The sequence below is a fragment of the Lagopus leucura genome, unplaced genomic scaffold (assembly GCF_019238085.1).
Source record: "Lagopus leucura isolate 7727_CA_CO unplaced genomic scaffold, USGS_WTPT01 Super-Scaffold_100024, whole genome shotgun sequence".
Lineage (NCBI taxonomy): Eukaryota > Metazoa > Chordata > Aves > Galliformes > Phasianidae > Lagopus > Lagopus leucura.
Window position 1 is genome coordinate 3918218 of NW_024962276.1, and position 22650 is coordinate 3940867.

The 22650-nt window shown below is 42.8% G+C and overlaps 1 protein-coding gene and 1 long non-coding RNA gene across 2 annotated transcripts in view; both read left to right on the plus strand.

Moving 5' to 3' along the window:
* Nucleotides 1-22650, plus strand: part of CUX1 (cut like homeobox 1) — a 175631-nt gene that overhangs the window by 81527 nt on the left and 71454 nt on the right. The window lies entirely within an intron of this gene.
* Nucleotides 11212-11825, plus strand: LOC122184781. Its single transcript, XR_006180618.1, has 3 exons — nt 11212-11260; nt 11661-11693; nt 11808-11825. It is a non-coding gene; the product is annotated as an uncharacterized LOC122184781 (long non-coding RNA).

The window sequence follows — 22650 nt, forward strand, 5'->3', positions numbered from 1 at the left end:
TTTGGTGATTGTGTGCTGGTTCAGGTGTTCACGTAGCTCAGGGTGAGTCCTGCAGCTGCCATCTCTGCCACCATTGCTGGAGCTTTCAAATTTCTGGCAAGGATTTCTTCTGCCCACCTGATGTAAATCTTTTATTTCCATTTTAACCCTTATCCTCAATGCCTGTGGCTGAAGCACAGCCTGGGGAGAAGCATCTGTGTTGGACATCAGAGATGCTTGTCCCGTCTGGTTCAGCCTCATCCTGGAGATAGCACTTACTGAGACCTCACTTATGTATCATCTGATCTCAGTTGAAAGACAAGAACACCATGTGAGACTGCAGTTTTGTATGCCCCAGAAAATATCTGGTGTGATGAAAATAGATCTCATTATCTGGAGGTTTTTAAAGTATGTTTTAATGAATGTGATTTTAAAAATTCTGTCTCTGAGTAAGAAAGTGATAATCCCAAACATGAGGAGCTAGGAGCCAAGCCTGAGCACTAATTCAGGGATTTGGATGACAAAGATGTTGGGCAGCTCATGGAGCAGGAGGGATAAGGCAGTGTGGTGCAGGCACTGAAACCAAGAAAAACAATAGACAACATGCAGGCCTGTTAATAACTTCATTAGCATTCATGTAAAGCATTAAATAAACAAACGCATTTACAATCCTGTAAGCCTGATATTACTAACCCTTACCATTTATCTAGTGTGTTTCTGCAGGGGCAGATCATAGCAGAGGCTAATTAACTGCTTTCTGGCTCTGGCAGCCTCTCCTCCCATTCTTTTAGATGTTGGGAAGTGGAGTCACATGGAGTTTGCTCAGGCAGCGAAGGGCAATCAGCGCTGCAGCAGGAATCAACGCTGAGGAAGCAGCAGTTAGAAGGAAGGCCTGCTCCTTCCCTTTTTCCACTTAGGTACATCTTGATGCTGCCTGAATGCTCACTGATTGAATCTTGTGAGTTTTAAATGCCTGTTAGCAACAAATCTTGAACAAAAAGCAAATTTGACTGAAATGCTGCCTTAGGGTTACTCATCTTTTCTAGCAGCCTTTCACTGGCTTGTACTCAGTGGTCTCTGGTTACTTGTGATCACTGACTATACAACCTGTTTTCATTCTTTCCCTCTAACTCATGAACTTGAAACTGAATGAGGGATTCTTTCCCACCTTGAAAGATTTTTATGCATTTGTGGGGGTTTGTAAGCCACTCTAGGCTTGGTTTGGCTTGTCATTGACTCTCTCTGGACTGCACGTGCTAGATGACAAACTGCTGCCCTCCTGAGTGAACTCATGGGGGTGAACCACTCCGAACCAGGTTGAAGTCAGTTGGGTTTCCAGCTGTGGTAATGATTGTGGGCCTGATTTAGTTGGACACCTGTAACTATTCCCCCCCATGTGTGTGTGACAGTGTCCTTGCAGTGATACACAAGCTGTAGCCTTAAGCAGAAAGCAGTATTTATTTGTTTTACACGAAAGAAAGCATTCTAACAAAGAATTAAAACTAAAAAAAAAGCCTTGAAAAGTTTCTTAGAACTTAGTTAGTTCCATCACCCCACCTGTAGTGTTCTTTTTGTGCTCTGTTACTCAAAGTGAGTGATGCTCACATACATTTATCTGTGTAGCACCAGGGCAGTATTTGTCCGTCTGCTCACCTTTAATTCAAAATTCAGCACTGGGAAGAGTGAAACTTGCTATTATGTTTGGTGCAGGGGAAGACTGTAAAACAGGTAGCTTTCTTTCCACGGTTCCTCAAGAAACTATTTACTGATGTTTCATTTCCTGTATATTTCTCCACTTAACCGTGCCTGTATTATTAACCTGCCTGAATACAGTGGTTGCATCAGATAACCTGAGGGGCACATCTGCCTTTCATTAAAATGTAACACCCATCACTGTCATTGCCAAGCATGTCATCTTACCAGCTGGGTTGCCATAAATTGCTGTGAAATGCATACAGCCTTAACCAGCAGTGAGGAGCACATAACTTAACCGTGGAGTTGCTAACTATCTTAATAAATCTAAGTTCACTCTTTGCTGGAGACACTTCAGGGAAAGCAGCAGCAGTTCTTCCAGCCCCATTATCCCACGTGGTCACAGTGATGCAGAAGGTGAGTAGAGCAGGTCTGGGTGGGGGATGGCTCTGCCCTGCACTGCGCTGGGAACCTGTGTCTCGTGTAAACCAAACAAAAAAGTACTGCCTAGCAGCTGGGTTTGCAGCCAGAGCGCCCAGCATCCTTGTTCAGGGCCGTCATTAAAAGATTTCATGAAACAGCCTTAAAAATGAAAAGTTTCCTTTCTGAGAGAGAGAGAGATAATTGAACTCATTGATTTGTTTCACGGTTTGTTTGCCCTTTCATTCCCTTCCTGAGGTGCTGTTTGTTGAGGAATGTCTCCAATTGCCAGAAAGACAGTGGGGTGTCTAATATTTCCCCGGCAGCTCTCCTTTCAGCCAGAGCAGAGTACTGTGGCAAGCCTCTGATATGAATTTTTAATGCAGAACTTTATAACATAGCCCTTGCAGCACGGCTGCACTACTCTCTTGAGCTTTCAGATTTAATGCTCTGATGAACAGAGCACAGACTTGGGGCATTCGACAGCAGTCAGAATTAACCCCTACATTTCCAACTGTTGTAGCAGTTAATTTCCCTGTAGATTAATACAGCCTTGGGTGGAAAGATTCCAGATACTTCTGCATTGGAAAAGTAACAGAATAACTTGGAATTTGACTCCAGAAATTATCTGTGATACACATTTTTAGCCTTTTCTCTCTTCCCCTAACAAAAAGAATTTCTAAGGCTATTTACTTTCCCTCGGCTCAACAGTAATGCAGTCGTTCTGTGGGCGCTGTTCTGCCTGGTGTCTGATCTCTGATAAAGACCTGTGCTGCTATGCTGGATGCCCAAAAAGGGGAAGAAACTGAAATAGCTTTATACTGCATAGCTGTAGATTAATTTACTGTGGGAATGTTCTTCCAGATCATTTTGTTGCAGTCCTGGTAAACCTGAATAATTCTCATATTCATGCCACTGCACCCTCTGCTCATCAGCTTTTCTAAATCATTCCTTTACTTATTAAACAATACCCGGCCTGCTGTATTATCTGGGGGAATATTCCTCTCCAAATCCTTTAAAGTCTGTTTGCACAGTCTTCGGGGTGTTTGTAGACAGCTCTGTTGGCAGCAGATCATGTCACAGCCGGGCCTGGCCTTTCAGGGACCTTGGCAGGATTTTGTTGAGAGAAGAACGCTGCATTTGTAGGTTTAACTTTAATAATGGAAAAGAAGTTGGATGTATTTAAATTGTGATGGAACTGGTGTAAGCCAGAGAGAATTGGATGGGACGCAGAACATGCAGAGGTGTTAATGGCATTTGGGAGAAAGGCTTAGGAAGGAGTTTGTGCTCTGGTGATGTTAAGCCATTTGCCTTAAGCCCTTGCGAATGAAACATGTGAGTTGCTCTCAACTGATATCACAGAAGTACATTTACACTTTTTAATCATAAATCAGCATCTCGGCTCTGGTGAGACATGTACACATTTATTTCAGATGAGGTCTTTTAAGCAGCTTGTCTTATTGATTACAGGCCCAAGATTGTCTGTACTTCCCCCACTGTTATTACTGACTCATGAGATCAAGGTTTTCAAAGCTCGTTGCTAAATGCAGAGAAATGCTGCCATTTCATTCAGTAGATCTAGGCGTCTGTAACTTCACTTCTACAACAAAGCCTTGTGTTTGGATACAAATTCCAAGGCTTGGGAAAGGACGCTGCTGTTTTGATTACTGTGTGGTAATTAGCTCCTACCTCGTATTTTTGTTGTGTCAAGTGAACTACCTAAAACAAGTCTGATGACTCAGTTTTGCCATATGTAAAAAGGGCACATGGGGTAAGGCAAGGCTTTATTAATGTGGATGGCCTTTCAGTCCTTGGATGGCAAAGTGGAAGCGCTGTTCTGATGCTTGCATTGTAGCCTGTAAAAATAAATGTATATGAATAGAAGAAAGTAAATGCACTTGCTGACCATTCATTTGAACAGTGCCATCCGTCCATTAGGTCATTCTGTAGGAATGGAAATATTGTTTTCTGAAGACTGCACCAAATGAAAAAGATTTTAGCTCACTTCAGTGGGTGACTTTAAGCATAATAGTGATTTTTATTATTTTACCTGTGTGATGCTTTAATGTGGGAGTCTGTTGCTTTTACTGAGTCGAAGTGGAAACGTTTATTTAATGAGTTGTAGCAAATTCTAATATGCATAGTGGTAAGATTGAGGAGCATGACTCAGAGGAAGTAAAAAGATGAACAAATTCAGTGCCTTTAACTGTTCTAAAAGTTCCTTGCCTTCATCCTTCCTATCTGGGAGAAGGGAACGAAGGGTCCAGAGGACAAGAGGCAAAGTGTCCTGTCCCAAATCCTGCGCTGCTGCTGCTGCCCAATGCTCACTCTTGACCTCAATTCAAGCAATAGGCAGAGGGGCTTCAGGAGCCTCTCAGCTTTCAGTGCTGCTCACTTTCTGTGGCTCTGATGTGGCTTTGGGCGGCCTGGATGTTCTTTTCCTGGTACTGACCCAAGATAAATCTTTGATTATTTTTTTTTTTTAATTGCATGTGAGCTGAGAAAATTGGCTCCTGTTAGTTACTCTTTTTAATTAAAGATTTTGAAGTTGAGATATGCAGGATCTGAGTCAGGGGACACAGAATCTATGTCTGGATTTCTTACACTGGGGAAGTGAGGATGATGGCTTCAACCGGGGGCTCAAAGCCAGAATTAATACAAGTTCTACTTTTAAAAATGCACGTAAATCACTAGAATGGCTTATATTTTTAGGACAGAGATTGAAATAACTAAATTGCAGCTGAGTGCGTAGTGTTAGCATCTCTGAAGATCACAGTAAGAAAGTATTCCTCAGGAATACACAGCAGCACTTTTAATAACTTCACAGACCCGGGTTGTTTCAGATTTGTGGAGCCAGTAGGGAAAAGTGCATTAGCATTGCAACTTGCCATCTGAGTGTGACAACAAACAGCTCCTGCCATGTGAATGCTAACAACTGACAAGGCATTGGCTGCAGCCATTTGCCAGTTTAATGGCTTAAGCAGCTTAGTTTTAATTAAACAGTGGCTTCTGTGTATGGTATCAGAGAAAATAATGTTCTGCTTACAGCACAGTTGTTCACTGTTGTCCCCAACTTGCTGAAGATACCAAGTTTCTCTGTATTAGCCTTCAGCTTGTGCACCGTCTGCCATTTCATTGCAAACTGTACAACAAAGGGTGGGGACGAGCCCTGATGCATTGTTAATTGCTAACACAGCATCACCTTGGTGGCAGCAGTTCTTGTGCAGGCAGAGCTCCATGCAGGGGCTGCAGCTCTGGGTGCATTCCATCCCAGAAGTATGCAAAGTGGGGATCCTTCATCCCTGTAGGGCAGCAGCCAGAGCTGTGTGGGAGATGGGAGCGCAGAGCTGGGGGCTGCTGATAAGGAGATAAAATCCTTTGCCTCCTGTCAGGAGGTGCAGCTAACATGAATTGAATGTAGTAGAAGGAGGGCTGCTTGCTGTTGTTGTTATAGCTGGAATTAATTTGAGATGTATCACCAGGAAAAAATAAAGTCATGTCCTTTGAGCATCACTCCCTGGTACCTGGAAACAAGAAAGCAGCTCAGTGGGCTGGAGGTGACAACCCTGTCACTGTGCTAGGTGCAGACTGAGGCAGGTTGGTGGCGAGCAGCAGAGAAAGGTCGCATTGCCAGACACAGTTCTTTTTCTTAATCACGCTGCTGTTCAACTGATAGCTTTTCAAAAAGGCTTTTTCGTTCTACAAAGAATACGTGGCGTGGGATCGCTGTATTCTTTGGCTGATGTTCCTTAACTTCTCAAGGAGGATGGTGTAACGTGAACTTCTGCACAGCAGATGAAGATTTAGCACTCGGGCTACTTCTGATTAGACCTGTAACATCATGCGTAGACAACTGATTATAAACAGCCTGGATTTCAGCGTTGTTCTTTTCGATTTCTGTTATCAGGCAGTGTCAGCTGCAGCCCTCGTTCCCCTGTTACCTGATCCTTCTGTGTGCTAAAAGCCGTGAGCTCCAAATAAGTCAAATTACTTCACAGGAATGTTTCCATCTTCTGGCTTTTTTTCCTGTTCATTTCCTTTCCCTCCGGTCCTTAGGTACTGTGAAAGACTTGGAATCCACGTGACAGCACGTGCAAAATGTGTGGTTCTGGTGGTACACTCATGTCAGTAAGGAGGTGAGCAGGGTATTCTTGTGATTAAGAGGATCCATAACGCACAGGCTTTAGTTCAGGTTGTGCTTATTGGGACAAGCGTTTCACATCTTGAACTAGAACCTCTTGAGACTGACACAGCCCAGCATTGTCTGATTTATTTAATCACACTTACATGAAATCAGATATATTCATCGACAGAGAACATTGTGAGCAAATTGAATGAAAGCATTACTCAACAGAATTTCTTTCTTTGATAATAGGAAATATGCAGTGAGTTTCAGCTAGCAGAGCTGCTGCCTGTAGCTCAGTAGCAGACCATCCACGAAGGAAATGAGGGCCAGACAGCTCCTGCTATCTGTGGCTTCTGCTAATTCCCTGCTTGACAAATCCATGTCCGGAGCTCCAACCAGTGCCCCTCAGGGACATTGCTCATAAGCCAGCAGCACTGGGAAGTTCCTAACCAGAGGCAGGAAGGAGTGACCTGCATTGCTGTTTGTTGAGGGAAATAAGTGATGGTCTCCTTTTGGGCATGTTTGGAGAATGAAAGGCGTCAGTGCTCTTGTGCAGGTGGGGGATGCTGAGCTGTCCTGCAGATTTCTGCACGCCTTGGCACTGCAGTCATGCTCCGTAGGGTAACTCCAGCCTGCAACTAGTGGCTGCACAACGTTAGATGCACACCAGCTTCCTCTTGTTGAATAAAATCAGCATTAAAATAGTAAATAACAAGACATACCTTGGGGCAGTGTATTGATTTCATTCTTGTGTTTCAGTAATTTTTTGAGGGAAATGGTGATTGTTTCTTGAAGTAGAACTGGGGGGCTGTGGATTTAGGTAGTGTTTGTGACTGCACTGTCACAAAATGTGCACACGAGATGGCATGCAGTAACTAATCTGCAGAACTCGGTCAGTTCTTCCAGTTTGTGGTCAATTAGATTTATCTGTAATCTTTCTGTATGGCTGCCTGTTTGGAAATACATTGATCAGTGACTTTTTGTGTGAATTAAAAAAAATATCTCACCCTTCTCAGAAGTATGAAGGTGGTTTTCCTCTGGTCATGTAGGTCTGTGGAGTCCCCAGATTGCACATGATTGGTCTTTCCATCACCTTGGCAAACGACAGAGATCTTGTTGCCAGTCAAAAGGAAGACAATACAACAAACTTTCTCAATGTTGTGTGCTTCAGAGTTTCTGTTATAAAACAGTTTATCCTTTTTTTCCAGAGCTATCTACATTTAAGGGCTTTGTTTTGCACACTGTTACAAATACATTTGCTGCATGCATTAGTCATTTACAGTACTTAGATCCTGTAACTATTAAATTGTTAACATTTGGAGCCAGCTATAATTATCTTTTATTATTATTATTTTTAATGGGCATAGCGCTTTCTTTCCTCTCTAGCTTTCCTAAACATTTGAGGGATCTCTGAGGTATCTGTTACATTGCAGTCATGCTGTTTGATTTCTGTTTATCGTGCTTGTTTTCTTATCTTTCTAAAATACTGCGACCACTAAGAACTTCCAGTCTGCACGAAGTGTTTTGTTCTCTTCAGTGTCTTAAATGAATATCCCAGAGCAAAATGTACCTTCAAGGTATGGCCACGGAGAATCCCATCTTCCCTGACCGGTTTGCATTCAGTGCCTGGAGAGCTGCCATAGCTGGGCACTCACACTGAGCGAAGCAGCTCTGTAAACTCAATGCACATCACACTGACGTAAATACTTGTTGCTTTTGATACCAAAACCTGTCTGAGAAGTGCACAGTACCAGTAGCTCACTGGCCATTCTGCTAATTTTTAAATTTTTTTTTAATGCTGTAGTTAGTTCCAGTTAGGAATGTAGGTTTTTCTTTGATTGCTGATTAAAAGCCTGAATGGGCTGCGAGCAAATCACTGAAGAGTTGGTTTTTTTTTTAATTCCTTTTTAGAATCATAGAATCACCAAGGTTGGAAAGGACCTAAAAGCTCATCCAGTCCAACCGCTCAGCTCTTACCAACAGCTCCCACTAAACCATGTCCCTCAACACAACGTCCAGTCTTTCCTTGAACACCCCCGGGGTCGGTGACTCCACCACCTCCCTGGGCATCCATTCCAGTGCCTGACCACCCTTTCCAAAAAGTAATGCTTCCTAATGTCCAGCTTGAATCTGCCCAGCCGTAGCTTGATTTTTCTTTATCTGAAACCATAAAAGCCAGAAGTGCTTGACTTCAGAACTAACTGCACTCCTTTTTCCAGTGTGCATTGGTCGATGGGAGAGGTGGAGGGACAGACAGATGGACGATGGCACTGATGACTCCTTTGTTCACATCTGGGGGACTGCCCACAGACCAGCATTTCTTTGAGCTTTTAATTACAGCCCCGTGGGTTTGGGGAGTGCTGCAAGGCCCTCAGCTGCGGTGCTACTGAGCGAGCTCTGTGCTGATGGTCTACATCAGTGATTTTCAGTGTGTTCTGCAAATTCCTGGAATTCCTCTGCTTATTGCTAAGAGGTCACAAAAATAACTGTGAAAAGCAACCAGTCATTAAGTGCAAAAGTGCTATGCTAACATTTCATCCTTCGATGGAGAACTCAAGGTAATCAGAAGATGGAGAAGGCTGGAAGCAGTATTATAGATCCTCTGGTGTGTAATTTTTAGCTGGGATTCTTACAGAACTCTCATGATCCTCTGACCCCGCTGGATAATTCCATACAACAGCAGTGACTATCTTCTCCTTTCCCAATTCATCTGCCTGTCACAGTTGTTGGTGTGGTTTCAAATACACAATTCCTTCACGTTGAGTGTGTTGGACCAGCTTAACGCAGCAGAAGACCATTGCAGCATGGGGCTGGTAACCAGTACTGGGTGTACTTTCACCCTGTCTGAAAGGCAGTGGCCACTAAATATAGCACAGTGAGCTGTTTTGGATTATGTAACACCTCTATCCGCCTGTACTCTGATTAAATAATCTATTTTCTTGGCAAAGGAGTAGGACTTAATTTTCTGTTATTGATCAAAACCATATTTGAGCTGTGATACCCAGGACTTATTTGTCTTGCTGCCTGCTGGATTGATTTTTGTCACTCCATTGGTAGCAGTGATGTGATGTTAGCACAGAGCCAAGCCAGGTGCATGCAGTGCTCACCCAGGTCACTGTGCAACAGGCTCTGTGTATGCATAGTATGCAAGCCTTGCCCTTTCTCTTGCATCTTTATTACCATTTCTTTGGTAATCTATTGTCTGATATCTGTACTAACTAAACTTTAGTAAATAACCTCTCTTTCCCCCACATTTTTTGTAGTTAGTTCCTGTTTGCTCATCTCTGCTGCCTGAAGTTGCCAGCGAGTCTGGCCCTATCTTCTCTGTTTGTTTAACAAACACTTCAGGAGCACAGTAAGGTTCCCTGAATTACTGATTTACTGCTTAATGCCATAAAAGGAGCTAAGCCTAGAGAAAACAGAGGAAGACTAGATACACTTTGTTTAGAAAGTTAAACTCTTACACATACAGTGCAGGAGCTTGCACAAAATGTCCAAAGTTAAAAAGAAGGGGAAGCTGTGTAGCTGTGCACATGCAACAGGGAAGCACCCAATTGATCCCTGCAGACTGAGACAGACTGACTGCATCTTTGCAACCACTGTGTCCCCAAAGCATCCCATCAGACATGCACCCTGATGTGCAGGTGCATCCCAGTTCACATCCAGCCCATGGGGCCAGCTAGGCAGCTTACAGCCCGGCCAGCTACCAGGTGAGGATCTCAGTGCTGTCAGCTTAGTTGTGAACCATGCACAGGTCTTGTGACTCCAAGACGCACTGGCTAACAGTTAGTTATTAAAAAATAAGCAAATCCAAAAGTGAGATGTGCATTATTTTACCTCTTTTCTCTGCTGCAGCTGTTCACGCAGTTAGAAAGGATGGTTTTTGTCCACTGGAGAGATGATGTCTGTGACATCAGTGTTTGTCTGGATATAGCAAAGTGGCTGAGGAACTACCATTAGCAACAGAAGACTATTTCCAGTTCAAACATCACTTCTGTGGAAATACTAAACCTGTTACATAAAAGGTTGAAACAGAATAATCAAACAGTTCAGTACCTGCAATACTTGTCAGGCCCGGAGCTGTTTCACTTCTGCAGTTTTTTTAAAGGCTAACAACTGTTGAAAGGGAAATAGAGAACGGGAAAAGTGCTTCTGCAGATAAAATTGTAACAGGTTAAATTAGAAAATACTGCATTGCTGTCCTCCAAGGGCCCGCAGTAGTATCTGGTGTTGTTGTTTTTTACCAACAATTATTTTAAGTAACTTCTTTGTCTGGTATATACCTAGTTTTGATTCTGTTTAGACAGGCACTCTGTCAGTCATATCAGTGAGCATCTCTTACCATACAATGCAACTGAAGGCTTAAGTTAGAAGAGGACAGAGCAGCTTTTATGTATTCAGCAAAGATGTAAAAATAATACATGCCAGCTGCTCTGCTGGTCCCAGCGACTGGCGTGAAGCTGTGTTGCTTCGTTCCCACACAGCAGCTAATTGGGGCCAGCCTACCCATCAGCAGCTCCTGGGGAAGTGGAGGCTCAGGCTTCTCAGGTTGCCCCACTGGGGTGAGAGCAGGGCTGGAGCAGGGCAGGGGAGCGAGGCAGGCAAGGCTTTCATCTGGAGACTGGGAGGTTGTTCTGTGTCTCAGGTGATCGGTCTCCCTTAAGTACTAATGAGCTGTGCTTGCTGTGCTGATTCAGGCAGTACCTGCTTTTTCTCCTTGCTCCTGTTTATTTTCTCTGTTCAGTCTGCTTCCTTTCCCTCTGTTTTTTCTTTCTGCCTGTTTTTCTGTGTTTTTTTTTGCTTGTTTGTTTGTTTTGTAGCTTTGTCACTCAGGTCAGCCAGATTCATCCTACTGATAGTAATGATAGTAATAAACTGAAACTGCAAAACGGTGGCATAACTGCAGTTTGACAGAAGTAGTGCTTCCTTTCAGAACAAAGCTAGAACAAATTGGGAAGAGAAAACTCTATTTGTAATTGGATACGTTATTGTAAAGATAGCAATCATCCTGGTTGTTAATCTTCAGCAAAGCTCATGGGAAAGGTAAAGGCTGCTCGAAATGTACAGTATAACACATCCCCCATCGTGGCTTATGCTATTTTCAGCCCATTTATTGGGTAGAAGGACATCAGTTGCCTTTATCAGAGACCATGTAATGCAGTTTTCTCCAATAGCCAGAAGGAAATACTTGTTTCAGTAGCTCGCAGAGAATAGGCACATCACCTACATTCACTTCTACAGCCAAGAGCACTAAAGCATTCAAATACGTCTCCCACTTGAATGCTGTGTTGCTGCAGAGTCAATATTTAGTCTTTCTTGTGCACAAAGAGCATATCCTTAAAATAACTGAAGGAAAAAGGAAAAAGGAAAAAGAAAAAGGTGTATTTCCATACAAATTCTAAAAAGTATTATTGAAGTATTGTTATTGCACTTAATGTTAAAGCAGTGTCTGGATGCTATGGGAGCAGTTGACCAGGTAGGGAAGCAGGATGTTAGCATATTTGGGTGCCTGTTAGTAAATGCTTGAAGGAACACAGGAGGAGCACGTTAAGCCTGACTGGATGTGTTTTATCTTGCTTCATGCCCGCAGATCCTTTGAAAGACCACGGGGTGCTGTTGTAGTCTTCACAGTGCCAGTTACCAAAGTCAGGTGTGATAGAACAGAGAGAACTGATTGAGGCAGGTGTGGCTTTCTCTTCTTTGGTCCGTTATATTTACCCCAATACTTGTTCAGGCCACTGGAAAATTACTGTTCTCCATAAGGCAGGAGCTGATGTTCTGTCATTGCTGCAGTGGTAAACAGTAATTTTCCATTGATATATGCCTGTGGAGTGACACATGTACATAAAACTGCCTTGCTGTACTGTTTTATTTTCAAACGGATTTAAATCTGTTTCATTGAATTTAGGCCGAGTTAAAGAAAAGCTTTTTATAGATTCTTACAGTGATGGATAAAGGTACAAAATAACCAGGTGGAGAAATTAATAGTTATCTGTATTTCCCAAATTACGGAGCTCCCCAGCTCTTTTTGCGGTTAAGGGCAGGAGATGCTGAGTGCCTCTGAAAGAAGCTCCTGAAGATGAATTTGGTACGTTGCTATAGTAAAAACTGTGAACGTAGTCCAACTTTTGAGGCTATTTTTGTTTGGAAGCAAACAAACATACAGAAATATGTGATATTAGCATTCATGGAGAATGAGAGAAGATTGCCCATTTTGTGATTTTAACTGTTCGAAACCTAGTCGTTTTTCAGATGTATGTGATGATTCTGGCCAAAATAAAATAAAAAGCAAAAAAAAAAAAAGGCATCAGCAACACAAAGTGCATGACCTTGCCCAGGCATATACACACATTTCCCATACTGTAACTCCAGTGACATTATTCAGTTAAAATATCTGTGTGTATATTTAGCGGATCTTTAATCGAAGCACAGACTAACCTTCCTGCTGATCCTTCAGGGTTTGAAATACATCATTCCCTTAAAAAGGAATGATACCTAGGATGCCTCCAATTAAGGTATCTGATTTTGGGTATGTGGTCTGCTGTAACTCCATCAGTAAAATAAGTAAATGTTGCAGGTGCTTCATTTCTAAAATCACGTCATGTCCGTTATTGTTACTGTTAGGCATTTGAAGAAACAATTATGAAACAGCTTATGCAAGTTGCAGAGCAGCACAGGTAATCAGTTACTGCTCTTTAAGGACGTTTTCATTTTGTATTCATTACACTGTTGTTTTTTTTTTTCCAAGCAGAAGCAAAACTGGCAATTTCTGCTGTGGTACAGTGGGAGCAGAGCAGAACAGCCAGCCCTAGCACTGCAGGAGCACAGCTTTCAGCCCCGCTTCCCAAGGAAACAGAGCTTCCATGGCTTTGTGATCTGCATTACTGCCAACCTGCTGGGTGCTCAGCGTGCAGTTGGTCAGCTAACCTCCTAAATTAACTTGTGATTGACTTCAGTGGAAATTAACAGCATTAAAGATCCCCAGGACAGGGAGCTCTGGTGTCTCCGGTAGGAATTGGGAGCGGGTAGGAAAGGCAGACAGATCAGCTATGTGAGTGGAGGGCTGCACCTGGAGAGCAGCAGCTGCTCTGTGCACTTGTTGATTGAGCAGCCATGTCCATGTTGCTGGAAAGCATCCATAATCCGTACTGCATTTGTGAGCAGGGAGGGGAGGAGATGATATTTAGGAGACAAGGGAGTGACCTAGAAATATTGTAGGAGGATGTAGCACCGGGGGGCAGCGACACAGCACAGATGGGACAGCTGATACTGTTACAATAGATACTGTCCAAACAACGCTATAGGAACAATCGATAGGAAACAGTGCTTTATTTGTATTTAGGCTTATGGGAGAATGTGCTATTTTAGCCACTGACTCAGCTCTGTGCAGGGCATCACCAGGAACAGCGTGCAGGATTTCAGGGTGTCAGGTAAAACTCTTGCCCTACTGAATCTCATTTTGCAATGGTGCTGATTTGTTGCTTTCTATTGAGGATTTTGCTCGTTGTAGGAATCCTGTAGATCAAATCATGAAAATGCATGAGAATGCATGCAGCTTCACTTCAGAGGCCATTCCTTGTTCTCTTCCATCAGGCCAATGCAAATCACCTTTTTGGATCAAGCCAGTATTGACCAAGTCTTGTAAAATATTGCACTAATGATAGCTGGTCTGTTTAATTCTTTAACAAATTAACTGACATTGAAAGCTCAGTGAATAGATTGCAGAAATGGCCAAATCCTGGCAATAGGAATAGACAGCTGGTGAGCAGGAGCAGACCTGGAGCTTTAGATGTCCCACTGATTTGCTGGACATGTTCTGGAAGTTGGTGACGTTCATGGCAGGTGGGAAGGTGTTCAGGTTTGTGAGCCTGGGAGCAGATCGGATCGAGTTGCCATTAAGAAAGCAGCCACTTCCCAAAATGGCTTGCAGAGGATGGTTTCAATTAGGGTTTCTCCAGGTGTGGAGTGAGTGGGCAAGAAAGGGGTCCTTTGCATTGTCCAGCATGAGATGCGCTTTCCTCCTGCTTCCATTGGGACCAAGAAGAAGCGAGGAGATGGAAAAGATGGAGAACAGTGAGGAACTGGCTTTGTTCATGAGGAGAGCAGATTTGTCATGTAGGACCTCTACAGCTCATGTTTGAGTCTTTGGGAAATTATTTTCTTATCAAATCAAACTGCAGAGCGTGCCCAAAAGAACCGGAATGAGTACAGTGCAAGGACCAGAAGGTTTAATAACGATGTCATCTTCATGTGATTAATAAGACTGCTGATTTCCCACATCTTATCAGCCGACTGTAACTCTGCTTTGTATATTTGTTATCTCCATTTTCTGTTGTAGTGTGGGTAGATAAATAAAATACCACGGAGGCAACAGGAAACAAAACAAAAGTAATCAAACATGTTTATCACTAGAGCATTAAAATGGCTGCTCTGGCAGACACCAGATGAATTATGCAATACATAACTTAATTCTCTGGGCCACAGATGTTTCATTTTTCCTGCAAGAAGATGATTGAACCTTGAATGACAGTTTCAGGCAGTCTTTGATTGCTCTGTGGGTCACATGCTTGATATGACCTGCATTTGAGTTGCTTTCTACATGCTGTTGCTTTATAAAACATGTAAAATTGACATCATGTTGGCTGCTCAAGGCCAAGTCAGGAGTAATTCCATGCTTTTGATATGCTTTGTGTGTGAGTGAAACGGGGGGAAGGATGCCTGTGTTTAAATTCTGATGTGTTATTGAATCAACTGGAGTCAGGAGGGGGGAATTGCAGCAGGTTCTTTCAATTTGTGATAGGAGGCACTAGGAAATACAGAGTTTGTCATATCTGTGTCATCTTATATTGTTAGACAATCTTTAGAGCTGTAGTATTGCACCAGGCAGTGACTCCGGCTGCCCAGGGCACAGCGCAGTGCAGATTGGCAGTGGTGGAGAGGGCAGGTAGGAATGTTGGTTAGTCTAAATCAGCACCTCTGAGCACGAATGTGCCTCACGTTCTGAACCTGGAGATTGTGTTCCTCACCTTGAGGACTTCATCCAGTAAATTTGATGGGTTTGTACTGATTCTGGTGCAGCACGTCAATCTCAGTGTATGTGCCTCTAGGTACTAATGCAGGCTGTATTCAGGTGTAAATACATCCAGAATTAAGCATCCAAAAGGTCTCATTTTCTCCACAGCTTCTGAAGGCAGGTCCAAATGTTTGCTCCAGAGCTGCACTGCTGAGCTGCCTCTCCTTGCCTGCTGGCATTAGAACCTGCAAGAGGACGAGACCTCACCTCTCACCTGAGGTCTGAGGCTTCTCATCCACTCCCAGAGAAGCTGGAAACTGATTTTTAGATGAGACTGAGCAAGGCCATTTGTTTCTGTAGGTTTCAGGTGCAGACATAATCTCATGCTACAGCAGCCCTCTTTGAACTCCTCTATGAGCCAAAGGATCCTTACCAGCAATGTGGTGGGAGGGAACACACAATAATCCGAATCGGGACACTCCTGATTCCTGCTTTTAACGTTGCTCATAAGGCTCTGTGGGGTAGAGCAGAAATACTTAATGAAGTAGGGCATGAGCCTAGGAGGAAAAAAGGATGGATGGCATTTCTTTTCTGGTGTCCCTTTCTGTAACAGGCAGTGCGATGGCTGGGCACACAGCACAAAGAGGAGCTGTTGCTGTCCAGAGAAAACCAAAATGATCCTTGAATGAGGATGTTTAAAGGGAGGAATGAGCCCTAGGGGAGCTCAGCATTCGTGTTGGCTGTGGTACAACATTTATAAATACATAAGAAAATATGATTGTCACTGAATTAAAAAGTGCACCATCTATTTATAGGCTGGGCTAGTCCTTAATGCAGCGCGCCTTCGCTCTTCTTCATTCCAGCTGCTGACGTTGAGCATTCCTTGGTGTGCAGTGTGTGCTGAGGTCACGTGCTGTAAAACTATGGGACTCTGAGATTCCAGGAGCTGACATTTTCCTGTTATATATAACTTTTTCTCTTTGTATTTTATTAGTTAGTGTCATTCATACCAGTTTCTCTCTGTAAAAAATGATTAATCAAACACTGCTGATCTTTAGAAACTCTGCTCCCTGTTGTATCACTGCAGCGATGCTGATTTCTGTGTACTTTCGGCTGCCCCAAAAGCGTTACCTCTTCTTATATTATAACAAAGTGCTTACAGGTTTTCTTAGAAAACAATGTATCTACAGACTCAAAGAGCTTTTATTCTACAGGGGCTTGTTTTATTTCCTTCTAGCAATCAAGAGTGTTTTGCATTGTCCAAATACTGTACGGTATCTTGAGCTTTAGAAACTTTTGTATAAACTTTTCTTTTATCTCTGTCAATATTTGATGATTGCTTGACATCTTTCAAGCACCTGAGACATGATTTGTTTGGAGGTTATACCTGCAGCCGATGGGAAGGCAACTCACAGCACTAGCGTGGTATGTTTAATGAGAAGTGTTTGCATGAGGTTTCGTTCATTTCTCAGCTTCAATCTGTATGCAGTGCACTGCGTTGTTGCAGGGCTTCCAGTGAGGGGGGAAACGTGACTTAATTTCCAAAAAACCAAAAACCTGGAAAGTTAGGTTTGAGTCTCTCTCCCTTTTCCTGGGGGAAGGATTTGATTCAGTGTGGGATGACAGCCTAGAGGAGTCTGGACAACGTCCACTGGACAGTTAACTGTTCCCCTGATGAATCCTGATGACGTTCTGTGTAATCGCCAGAGCACCTGAAACCACCATTTCTTTGATCTCTCAATTTAAAGCCTTCAGTGTTTCACTGCTAAGCAGAGAGAGGATTTTTTCTTCAATTGAGTTCCTAGGAAAGGAAACACCCAATTCATTACTAAAGTTGGTGGATTTATGAATCCCTGAACAGAGAAATTCTTTTACGAGAGGCCCGGATTTATATGACTTTGGAAAAAGGATTATCTGATCTGAAGATCCTTAGAGGGTTGCTGTGAAAGAAAATATTAACCTATAGCTCTTGCAATTTGAAAAGTAGATTTGAGAACTCTGTACTAAAACGTGTGTGAGTTCTTGCCTTTGGACATGCTGCACAGTTAGCTGAAATAAAACGTTTCTTCATTTGTACAGCCTTTGTGCCTTCCACTTCTGGAGGTGCTGTTAGCAATAAATGTGGATTTATCTAATGTGGGTGTTTATTGCGTTAGAATCATCATGAGTTCAAAAAATGCCTGCATTGCACGAGCAGCAGTATTCATAAAGTGTGAGGTGTATAGGATTGGCAGTGGGTTTGCATTGCCTCCTGCCAGAGACACGGTAAGGTGTTAGGTGTGTTGTGTCCCTTGTGAGTTGGTCCTGGAAATGGAGGAATCCAGCCCAGCATGCTCCATTAGTGGGCACCAAGGAGCAGGAGTTAGATGGGGGAACCTGCCAGCAGAGTTCAGGAAGAATCTTGAGTTTAGGTAGGAAACCAAAAGCAAACTCAAAGCACATCAAAACGGAGTGTTCCAATGAAGGAATTGTGCCCTGAGTGAATGCCGTCATCGTTGGACTGCAGGCAATTTTGACGTTGTTCAGTGATTCTAAATTACCTCTTCGACCCCGGAATTTTTCCTCGTAGAAATTGCATTGAAACATGAAAAAATACAGCGCACTGCAGTTTTCTTCTGACCCTCCCTAAAACTTCCCAGTTGCTCTTGCACTGGCACAGTGCTGGCTGCAGTGCTTCTCATTTGGAGAGGGTAAGGTGATTCTGTCAAATGCTACGTAATTCTGCTGAATTGTGCTCCATGGTGATCACAGGTACATAGCAGCTGTAGGATTTTTCTTTCTTTTTTATTAAACATTAATGAGTATTAGTTGGGAATGTGTGCTTTCAGTTTGAAATGGGCTGCATAAACATTACAGTAATTAGAAGGCTTTGAGAAGCCCTCTGGCTCCCTGTACCGTTTGCTCTGACCAGGAAACTTCCACCTTTCTTAAGAGAACAAATCTGTGGGAAAAGATGTTGTTTGTTTTTTGCCAAACCAAAACATGAATCTGCCCCGCTAGTGAAGTTTCTTGGCCACGCCATTGACTGCAATTTCAAAAGTGTCATTTGTGTTTTTCAGTTCTTCCATCTATAAAGAATCCAACAGCAGTTTCCTTCAAGGTTCAGTAGGTTCGAATGTTTGGGGGCTGCAGCCACAAGGTTTGGCAAAGCGCTCACTTGTCATGTTAATAAAAAAGGAATTGTTTCTGCCTCTTTAAGCTGCTATCTAAATGAAGGAGTCGGATCAACAGGATTTTAATCATAAAGTCTGCATTCTTCTTGCTTGCAAGTGAATAGCTTCATGGTGTTTAGGGTTTTCATCTGATTTATTTAGAGGAAGAAACTGAGCTGCATCCATTTTACCAGCACTTGAATTTGCTTGCTTGTTATGCTGTTCAAACCTAATCAGTTCGCTTGAGCTTAGAAAGAAAATTGAACCTTTCTGCATTTTTTACTTCCCATAAGAATTGAGTGTTGTTGTTTTTTGAACTCCTGAAGCTGTGTTTGTTCTGGGTGGGTTGGGTGATTTTGTTTTTTGTTGGTTTTTTTTTTTTTAGATGATGTGTTTTGAGGGCTCTTTCATAAAGGGTAAAAGTTTTCTCCTTGTGAAATCCGTAGCTTCTAATGCATTTTACTTTTCACTTGAAACGCAGCTGCAAGAGAGGAAACAGCAGGTATCACAATCTGTGGTCGTGCCATTTCAGTAGTTGGGACTCTTTTTATTTCTTCTGTTTGTTCTGTAGCTCCGCATGCTTGAACTGAAAATGTGATTTGCTAATTCTTTAGGCTAAAAGTGCCACAGCATAGAACAAACTAGAACAGCCTGAGCACACGGTCATTTCTGCTGTAACAAAGAGATTATAAAGAATTTGATCAAATTAATGGTTGTACTGTCTTGGAACTCAGGACAGAAAACAGCTTTTACCACTCTTTTTTGTTATCTGTTTCAATGTTAAGAAAGTATCAACCTTGACAAACCCTGGTTAAAGCTGGCATTTATCCTGACCACCGTGTTGAGGAAATCTGCTCCAAAAGACCATAAACACCAGTTTATTTCACTAATGGCTTCTCTTGCTGCTAATCACCCTCATTCTCTGTATTCACACAAAGAAGGAACTCTGTTTTCTGTTGTTCTCCTTGCCTGTAGCTCTTGGGATGGTGGGCTGTGTGTAGGCCTTTGCAAGGGGCCAAGTCACCTTTGCTTCAGGAGTTAATAAGGTTAAAAGTAAAACCGTACAATTTGTGACTCTTCAAAGTGAGTTCAGTTCTCTTGGAATGGCTTTGGTCAGAAATGCAGGATCAGGTTTGTTAAACCCAGCCACTGTTCTCTGCAAGCTTCCCATCAGATTTGCAGTGAAAACTTGCAGGACAGGATGCCATCAGCACTGGTTCATGGGCTTTTAGCTGTCAAAAAATTCCACTGAAATCAGAAGGTCTGAAAGTGAGCAAATCTAGTGGATGGTGAATGCATCAGAACTGACCTGTGTGGGCCCAATTCAGTGAGCCAGAGTGGGATTTCCTTGTGCCTCGCAGGTTTGAGTTCAACACGGTGCTTTGTAAACAATGAATCAATGAAAGTTGTTTCTGTGAGTGCATAAAAGGGGTGAGAACTGTAATTTATTTTATAATAAATACTATTGCTGAGCAAACAGCAAATGTAGCTGTTAGAGACTTTTCTCAAATAAGTGATTTTACACTGCTGAGTGCCAGCTACCAATGTGGGAGTTGAGCTTTTAAAATGAAAAGACTGAATTCCTTTTGAAGGCTCTTCTGAATGCTGTTGACACTTGTGCATGTAAAGAATACAGAGTAATTTAATTCATTACTTTGCTTGAAGATAACATTTACGGTTGCAGCATTAACCTTGGTAGGTGTGCAGGCTGCTAGGATGGAGATTCTCAGCTGGGAATTTGTGAGGATGGAATATAACCCTTGTGGAGGTGTGTGGGGAAGGCTGGGTAGGGTGGATGTGGGGGGAAAAGGGCTTCAGGACCAGCCCTGTGTGTGGCTGCAAGGACAAAGGGACGCTTTTGCCCTCGGCTACAGTTTGACACTCCACCAGATTCGGTCAGAATTATCTGTGCATGAGGAAGGGCAGAACTGTCATTTTTATGGCATGCTGTATCCTTGGTTGCATTTTTTTTTTGTAATTGACTGCGTATACCAGTGCTGTAATAGAGCTCTTAAATCGTGACCCCAGCCAAAACAGCATACAAAGACTGGCACTGCTACTTGTGTCTGCTGTAAAGACCCCACTGTAAGGGCACACCTTAGGGCAGCGCTGCGCCTCTGCTTCTCCAGGATCTGGGGCTCGGTTTTCCTCGTTCCCTTTGCAGCTGTACGCATTAGAATTTCTTCATGTTGCTAGAATGTGCATCAATCCAGAATGTTCTTGGCTTTCGCAACCCTTGGCTTCCTGCACTCGCTGCTGTGACCTCTACAGGTGGCTGAAGGTCCTGTGGTGGGCCCAGATGCCCGCACACACTTCTTTTCTGCATCAGAGCCTTTTTCTTTCCTCTGCAGCCAGCCCTCTCTCTCAGCTGGACTGAAGAATGGCCCTTCCTCTGCAAAAGCAAGGCACTTTTCTTCTCTTGGCCTGGGTTTTTTGTGCTCTGCTCTTAGGCTCTAGAGCCTTTCAGACCTTTGGCTGATACTTGATACTGGCGCTCCCTTATCTGGAGGAAAAGGAGGGATTTTATGGCTCTTTGAGCCCAGAAAGAAGTGAGCAGAATCAGCATCCTCTGGAGCTGCAGCCCTGTGTTGCAGAGGGATGCTCAGGCGCTGCTCCGGGAGCCGTGTGACACAATCCAGACATCGTTTACTGGCTCCGTATAACCTGAGGCATTCACACATAAATTCAACCTGAATACATAAGCTTATATAGAGAGGATCCTTAAACTCTCCCAACTAAAAATATTTGTAAAATGCTGGGAAACTTTTTGCAATGCATTTGGATGCTCTCTTCCCTGTTACGAATGCGTGCTGGGGTCACTTGCACGTCTGTGCAGACATCTGAGATGTGATTTCTGTATGTGGGTTAACAGGATGGAGGAGTTCTTTTGGGCCTGGAGCCTGAACAAAAAATACTGCTTCACAGCTAGGCTGAAGAGATGAAAGATGTTACTGTAGGTTTACCTGAGCATGTCTGGGCCTCCTGGTTAGACCCTGAATGCTCTGAGTCCTTATTTGCCCAGAAAGCTGTTGTTCGACTCATTAAATAATATCTATTAATTCAGAACATCTTGTGCATGGTTTCTTTCCAGTGTAAGGACACACTGGCTTCTTCTGCATGAGAAAATACACATTCATCTATTTTCCATTATGGTCCAGAAGGTTTTTCAAAGGGCTGTTCGTGTTGCCCCCGCCTTAAGACTGTGATGAAAAAATAATTTTCTATTTGTTTATTTTTTTTATTACCTATTGTAATCTTCTACTGCATTTCCCAAATGTTGTTGAAGAGTCAGTCAGTATTCAGTGTCAGTTGAGCAAGTACACCTGTGTACCTCAGTAAGCATCTTTTGCAGAAAATACTTGCATAGAAAAATGGATTTTCATTGAGATAATCCGAAAAAAAAAAAGAAAAGAAAACCAACCAAATCCCAACTTTCTTTGCATCAGCAGAAGAAGGGAATTCCAGTATTTCACAGCTTTTACTGATCATGATCTGCTACAGATTATGAACAAAAAACAGACATGGTGGTGTTGGCAGATTGCAAAAGGACATGCTGGTTAAAGCTACTGCTTGTAGGAGAAGAGGACAGTGTTTATGCAGCCATATGGCCCAGAGATGAGACAGGCAAAGTGTCTAGGAGAAGTACTATGTCTTCATATATTGATGCAGAGCATTCTTTTAGCAGTGCCCTTTTGCTGGTACTTTCACAGTTGATTGTATGATGGAAGTATTTGCCCATGATTTAGTGTGGTGATAGAATTTATTCCCTAATTATTATATCCATTTGTGTGAGCCAATCTTAGAAATGCTGGAGTTTTTAAGGGGTTTTTAAGGAATGGTAGCTGACACTTAACACACGTGTACCTGATGGGTCCATTTTTCCTTAACGGTGTGGCTTTCAACCCTTTGAGTTTCGTATCCAAATTTGTAAAGTGCATTAAGAGCCAAAGTCTGAATTTAGTTCCTTAAATTTCTCCCAAAAAACTCTTTCTCCATACTTGAAATTTCTGACTCTATTTGACTTTTTCTGGCAGAAGAGCCAAGCAGAAGAGTAACACACTGTGCATGTAGGGTCTCCACATATGCAGGCAGTTGACTGAAGACTCTTTGGCTTCTTCATAATAATCATTTTTGAAGCACTCTTACATCTACGAGAGGTGACGCAGCTATTCTGCAGGAGGTTTGGGAATAAGATGTAATAAATATGCTCAGATATCAGGATGACGCTTCGTTGGAAAACTGGAACAGACAAAAGATTTGGAGATTTA